At 45.5% G+C, this 7,501-nt stretch overlaps 1 protein-coding gene across 1 annotated transcript in view; it reads right to left on the bottom strand.

Annotated features, from left to right (window-relative positions):
- Positions 1–80, bottom strand: part of KCNG2 (potassium voltage-gated channel modifier subfamily G member 2) — a 58,092-nt gene extending 58,012 nt beyond the window's left edge. The window contains exon 1 of the mRNA XM_074870433.1: positions 32–80. The gene's annotated coding sequence lies outside the window, so the exon portion shown is untranslated. The remainder of the gene's footprint in view (positions 1–31) is intronic.
- Between the last annotated feature and the right edge of the window lie 7,421 nt (positions 81–7,501).

Consider the following 7,501-nt stretch of genomic DNA (forward strand, 5'->3'; position numbering starts at 1 on the left):
CCACCGGGTGGTCCCGGCCCGCCCGCGGTACCTCAGGCACTGCCTCCTCCCCGCCGGGATCGGCGGCTGCTCCCCGCTCCCGGCTCCCCAACTCGACCCGGCTCGCTCCGGATCGCCGCGGCCCCCCCGCCCCCCCCACCCCCACCGCCGCCGCCGCCGCCGCCTTCAACACCCAGCGCCTGCCGCGGAGCGCCGCCTGCCGCCGGGGGCACGCGCCCTGCCCGGGGGGCCCTGCCCGCCGCGCTGCAGGGGCCGGGGCGAGCTGCCGCCCCGCCGGTAGCCGCCGGGCTGGCGGAGCGGTGGGGGGCCCCAACCCGCCCCGCGGGACAGGTGTCGCGGGAGGGACGCGGCGGGGCGGCGGCCTCGTCGGGGTGCGCCCCGCTGCTAAACGGCGGGGAGGTAACGGCGTTAGTGTCGTTATTGATGTATTTCACACACACACACCCCTCCCCCCCCCGGGGCAACCCGCACCCTGCCGTCCCGGGGCTCGTAGCTCCCGCCCGCGAGCGGCTGCCGGGGGTTGCCCAAAAGCGCAGCCGGGGCCGCGCCCTCCCGGCCGATGGACCGGTCCCAGCCCCGCTGGTGGTCTCAGGTGAGTTGGCCCGTCCGCAGTCCCCTGGCAGGCTGAGGGGAGGGCCGGGCCGGGCAGGGTTGCCGGCCAGCCCGCCGTGGGGGTCGGCCCCTTCCCGCCGTGGGACCCGTCGCCTCCCGCCGTGCCCAGCCCCGGCCTGGCTCCGGCCGCTCCCGGGGGGCCCGACGGGGCGGCGGTACCCCACAGCCCCGCGCCGTCGCCTCCCGGGGGGGGCGGGTTTGCACGGACCCGGTCCCCAGCGCCAGTGGGGTTTTGCGTGTGCCGGGGCCTGCAGGAGCCCTCGGCGGGCAGAGTGGGGGGCGGCGGTCACAGGGGTGCAGGCACGGCCATTTCCCTGCCTGATGCCGCGGTCTGCGAGGGAAAATGTAAAAACGGCGCCTGGGAAAATGTAAAACCTTTTGATGGCAGTGCCTGTAGGGGCCTGCCCCCATGTGCCCCCATGCCGCTCCGCCATGCGAACAGAAAGTGTCACACTGGTAACTTTTAGGGTGTCAATAACGATGTCTTGCTGGATCCCCCCCGCCCCGTGCTACATCAAGTTGCAATTTACTTACCAGGATTGAAATACATTTCCTAAGGTGCCTCCTTTATCTCTCACCGGTTTCTTCAAAATGCCTCTGTGGCTAGTATCTGGCTCCAGAATTTTGGCAGTCTTTAAATCTTTTAATTTATTTACTGTGTATTCCGGCACTCCATTATTTTTTTTTTTTTTTATTCCTCCCCCCCTCCTTGGGGAAACTTCTGGCTACTTCTGGTATCTCATGATTTTTGCCTCTTAAGACTGAAGCAAAGACTATGTATTAATTAGTATCTTTTCTCAAGTTAGTGGATCAGCTGCAAGAATATGTCAGGTCAAACTTGACAAAAACTGCCAATCCCAGGCAGCCCCTTGTCTCTGCAAGGAGCCAACTCTGCATGTCTCAGAGAAAGCAGTATGTAGTTTTGTTGATACAATCTGTAGATATTAGGGAGGTTCTCTGCAGCTACATGTGCATTTCATATTTTTACTCATTATTGCTTACATTGACTACAAAATCTATCAAGTTTCAAGGGAACACTTAATTGCTCTTGAACTATTTGATTTTCAAGGTAACACTGAAGAAGTGATTGTCAATTTAAAGATATTGCCTTCTAATTTAATTTCCTGTTCTGTTGTTCTTGCATTATGAAAAGACAAACAAACAGGACCACCCATTCCACCTTGCTTATGTCCTCAGCTCCATCTTGGCACTGCTTCTTTCATGCTCTCCATGAATCACTCCCCTCAGCTCTCCCACTGAAGTCTGTGGAAGTGAGACAGGCATCACAGTATCTGACCTTGTTTTTACCAATGCTGAAGAACTATTTGAAACCACTTGCCTTTCTCATACACCCAGATCTTTTTGTTTGCTGCTTGACAGCACGCGTAGCCTGGGTTGTATTTCCACTGGCATGAGGTTTTCATGCATTTACTTTTCTGTGCCTGTTCTGTTTATTTACCCATTTAGCTTCACCTGTGTACAGCTTGCATTTCCTCAAAATGTTCTCTGTTAAAATACACCGAGGTGTACCTTTATTATTTCTTTTTTTACTGTCTAATTCCTAACCAGTAATTTGACAAGGCTATGGTCGCTAGGAGCCCAGTTCTGTTCACAAATTGATGTGGTACTATTATCTTCGGAGGTTACCTTTGAGCTTGCACTGCATCAAGCCCTGCTGTATGTGGTTCATTGCGTGTTCCAGAAGTGAATAGTGAACATGACTGCACAGGTCTAATCCCACTTTTGAGTATGTCCAAAGTATTAAACAATATTTTTCTCCCCAAATTCCATTGAGTTGCAAATTCTTTACTAGATGAAATAATTCTGATGATAGTGAAGATCAACAGCAGAATGCCATTTATGGAGTCCATGCCACTTACCCTTAAAATAATACGATTCCACTTTTTCAGACAGATAGAGAAAAGGTTGTATGGAGCAGATATCTGGTTTGGACAGAATCGTATTTGTACAGTCTTGGCAGAGCTGATGTTGAAAGCTGAGTCTCTGGCTCCAGCCTTCTTCACACAGCGACGTTGCTTTTGTGCTGCTTTGTGCTCATGTTTCTTGTAGGCCATCTCACGTACGCCGTTCCCCGCCTCACACAGCACCTGCAGCTGCAGCAGTGAGGCTACAGGCTCCTTACAATCCTTCTGAAGACCTAACAGCAAAAGTGAGCCACAAAAGGTAAACCAGCAGCTTTGTTTCATGCCCATGCCTGTAGAAGAGTGGGATAGCTACCATTCCTTCTTACTCTTGTTCCTGGGATTGCTTGGAGTAAAAGCAATTGATTTTGCTTTACAACCAACCCTTCCTACTGCAGTTAAAAAGACATTTACATGGTTTTCTGTAAGGAGGTCTCTTTATATGGGAGCGTGGGTGCAGCCTCATCAGTCTTCCAGTTTAAAAATCCCAGTTTCTAGTTGGACCTGATCCTGCTCCAAATGAAGTCACCACATGAAGTCTGCATTATGTCAAAGGGAGCACAACTGAACCCTTTGCAGGTGTGTTTACCCATTTCTTCCTGGTCCATCCCACTAGTGTTGCTGTTGCTTCTGTTCCACAGATGGCAGTGACAGGGCAAATGCAGAAGCCAGGGCACACCTTAGTTTAACTTGTTCAATTAGTTTAAAATTTCTTAAATATGTTTAATTTTTTTTAAAAGTAATGAACTTAAAAGCACTTACACTTTATATGCTTGCACTGCTCACTGAGAGCTGCTTTCATAAAGCAAAAAAAGCAGCTTTAAGTGAGAAAAGCTGGACTGGTGTCCCAGAGCTGTGAAGAGGAAAATGTTACCTTTTCCTCTAGACTCACAACAGGATGACTCTTAGCATTGTTTTTTTGTTGATTTCTTTGGATTATTTTATCATCTCAGTTGTTATGACTGCCGTGATGAATTTGGTTTAGGATTTGTATCATCCAGACAGGATTTTACAGGTCAATAAGATGTTCCATCTGAGTGTCGAAAAGCACTCTTCAAATATATTTAGCTTCTCGGGACTCTTTTGGGATAAGTAGTGTTAGGGATTAGGGTTTATGTATGTATCATTACATGTGTTTTACAGATGGAGAAACTGAGCCACCATGGTTAAACTACTTCACTGATAACCAAAGAAACAGGACATGGCTGTAGGCAGTAAGAACCTGTACTAAAGCTGTAATTTTGTAGCTTCACCTTGGTGTCCCAGTCAGCCAAGTTGCTTTAGCTGCAAACTGGTATAAAAAGTTGTCTCCGTCTGTCTGGAAGGGAAAGGTGAATTGGAAGCCTTTGCAGAGGACATGCCTAGAAACAGTGGCATCAGGCAGAAGCTGAGGTTTATGTGAAAAGAGGAATCACAAAAAGGGAGGGAAGGTGATGGTGACCATGAATTTTGGGCACCTGGAGTGTACGTAGACTGTGGAGATGGGTATAGAAACTCGCTCCTCAGAATTGGTAGCAGGAATAAAAGGAAGCCCCTGGAAGCTTGACTCCCACTCCTCAGCTCTCATCGCAGACAGAGATGGATAAGTGAACGTGTCTGTAAAGACTGTGCTGAAAACTATTATTGTAATATTTTTGATCGATTGTCACAAAGTATTGCTGAGTGTGCTTTTGAAGGGAGAGAGAGGGAGATAGCAAAACTCTGGTACCTGTCATGGAGATAATTATTTTTGTAGCTCTAGGGAGGGAAAAGGGTGGGGGAAAAACAAGAAAGGAAAACGAAGCATCGCTTGCTTCAGGTAAGAGTGATTTTTTCAAACAGGAAAATAATTAAGCTGTACTTCTATTTATGTGACTGCAACTGATTCCATTCAGGGCAGCTGATGCGAACAAAGTTCTCAGAGCTAAGAAATTATACTGCAGATAGCAGTGCAGTGGGGAAGGATAATATAGAAGTGGTGGAAAAAATACAGTAGTTTTCCCCTCAACTAAAGTGGTCATGTGCTTGTGCAAAACGTTAATGATTGTTATAACAGTGGCCATGTGTATATATTACATAAAGATAACATTTTCTGTGTATTTGTGTTCGTCTGTATGATAAGGAGAGTTTAGAGTTTTCTGCAAACTATATATAGAAATTATGTAACCTGCTGCAAGCAGGATGTACTTTTTATATTAAAGCCAATTTTTCAAATTATTTCAGGGAAAATTACCCAGGTTGGAAAATCGCAAGAGTTAAATAAACAAAGGAAATTAAGAAAGTCACAGAAGACATCATAGAGCTACTGTGGTGGTGGCTTATAAACACTCCATATCCTTTTTGTGTGGAAATAATATTACTGTGAGTTACAGCTCTGGTATTTCCTCTTTTATTAGACATCAGGTTATGTTACTGCAGCTTTGCTGAGAGTCACAGCAATGAATTTGGGTCTCTATAATCTCTTGTATCCAGTTGCAAGAGCACAGTCGTAACAAACAGCATACAAGCCACCTTCCAATTAAAGCTAAACTCAGTTTTAAGGTAGTATATGCAAATCTACCCTGAAACAGAAACGTCGTTAAGCTTGTTCTGTACAAAGGCGTTTATTTTCTTCTTCTTGTGTTTATCTCCAGAGTCATGAGGGTGGTAGAGGGGAGAGTAACTCTGCCAAGCAAGAAACTTAGCTACTTGGCTCTTCGGTTTGAAAATGAGACCCAGGTATACATATTAACAGCATTTATCAAAACAGGAACCTTATGAGAACAACATATATGGTTAGATTTCAACTACTTTTTCCAGAGCAGATGCAAACTTACACTGTAAACTGTCCCTGTGTACAGATCTGACCAAGCTGCCAAACCCAGGTGGCTGGCAGTGTACCTCTCACCCAGACAGCAATACTGTCCTGATTGTAGACCACACCACATGCTCAGAAATTGCTTGTCTACAAGGGTTTGGATGTAAAAATCAACATATGTCCAACTTTGTATTGGTATAACAAATCTCAGCAGCCGTGCTCAGGCTGAAAAGATACTTTGCTAGTGTCAGGATTTGCCCACTCAAAATACCAAGGCAGAAAACATTCTATAAATGGAAGAAATACAGAGCATAAACTGCAAGCAATTTTGGAAATTAGGTTTCATCTCTCAAACCAAACACAAGCACCCAAGGCTCTGAGATGAAACCATACTTACTGAATAAAGACACAGTCAGGCAGCCAAACAAATGGAAAAAAGAATCCAACAGTGTTAAGCTTGATCCTGTCTTGCTTTGAGCAAAATTTCAACCTGAAGAGTTAATGCTTCTTAAATACAATTTATTGTGTAAATTCAACATTGCACCTAAAAGTATTATATTTGCTGCATTACAGACTTTGCGGTCTGAAGGGTTCTCCTAAGCCATTTGGCTGAAAATCAACGACAATGAGAGAAGAATAGTATCAGGATGATCTTTGTGGGGTTTATGTACACTGTGGTTCTCAGAAAAAAAAAAATAATCCAAATGCACTAGTTTCAGATTTTTAAAATGGATCATTAAGCCAAGCTAAGCTCCTGTGTTGACTCTCTTATTCAGAGCTAAGGTTTTCACCATCAACTGTAGTTCATTTGGGAAAAAAAATTAAGTACATCGCCTTTAATTCTGAGTGTCAATACACAGAAATTTAAAGCAGTTTAACAAAACCACTATGAAAGTTGATTCAGATCAATACTTAATCATCCAGCATTCATGTCATCTGGAGGCTCGTGAGCTTGGGAAACAATGTGCTGTAAAGCAGCTTTTAAATTTTCATTGAAGGAGAATACACCATTTTCAGGGAAGGGTAAACTACCACTAGGAGTGGTCTACAGAAAGAGTTAGTGTGCTGTAAGTTTACAGTCCCACTGACTAACTTCATAGTAACCTCCTCTATAGACATGCATCCAGAGAGGTAGAATTGATGTATTACTCAGCTTGCTTTGCACACATTGCAGCACTTTGGGTACAAAATGGATCAGAGCGCAAACAGTGAATGATGGCTATGTCTGCACTAGGAGCAAAATAGGTGCACTCTGCCTGAGGAGTTTTTCCTTCAGAGTAACTGTAGCATGCTCCCAGGGACTCAGTGCCTGTTAGTAGCTGAGGCACATCTTACAGTTTAGTTCCTACAGAAGGATCCCATGTTGGGCAGCGTGAACCCAAGCACAGTAAATGGGGAGAATTGAGAAACTATTTTCAAAAGCACGTTTCTAATCTGAACTGCAGTTCTGGTGCAGACATACCCAAGCAGAGCACAGCTTCCACAGATGGGCCAGTCTGATGCCAGCCTGAGTACACTGCTACTCTGGGGTGACCAGTGTCCTGGAGATCTGCTAAAGGATGGCTGGGGGACAACCTCAGTTAGCAGAGAGGTTGGTATTTTCCATTTTATGGAAAAAAAGATGCAGAAAAGTACTCTTCATCTTGATGCCTCTGGCACCATTCAGACTGTCACAGCTCTTGATGCAGAAGAGAGACTTTGTTCAGAACGTGCATAGCACTCCATTACGAAAACTATATTATAAAGACTGCATTGAGAACTGGCCCTGAAGCTTTTCTTCCCCCAGTCAGTTTGCCATGAGAAACAGTAAATTAAATACCATTGGAAACTCCAGCCTCCTATATCTAATGAGCATGCAGTCCACAGAATTCACTAAGCAAGAGGTCAGGGGGCTTCATGAATTTGACTGGGTCTTTCTAAAGACTTTGTATTATTAATAACATTTTCAGCTTCTTTGTTTGAGCTGAAGTTATGCAGAGCTTTTGAAACACGTTTCAGGGTTCAGGAAGGGATGTACTATTCTTGACTTCAGTGTTGCATTTGTTAGCGATGTGAATATCATCTTCTGGCCTTGAATCCACTTATCACCAAACAGAAAAGAGTCAGGTAAATGATCTGCTCATGTTGCGATTAATGTCATGTTGCTGGTATGTGTGGCATCTCTTTCATAAGAAAACAACAGACCTACTGT

The sequence above is a fragment of the Strix uralensis genome, chromosome 1, assembly GCF_047716275.1.
Source record: "Strix uralensis isolate ZFMK-TIS-50842 chromosome 1, bStrUra1, whole genome shotgun sequence".
Lineage (NCBI taxonomy): Eukaryota > Metazoa > Chordata > Aves > Strigiformes > Strigidae > Strix > Strix uralensis.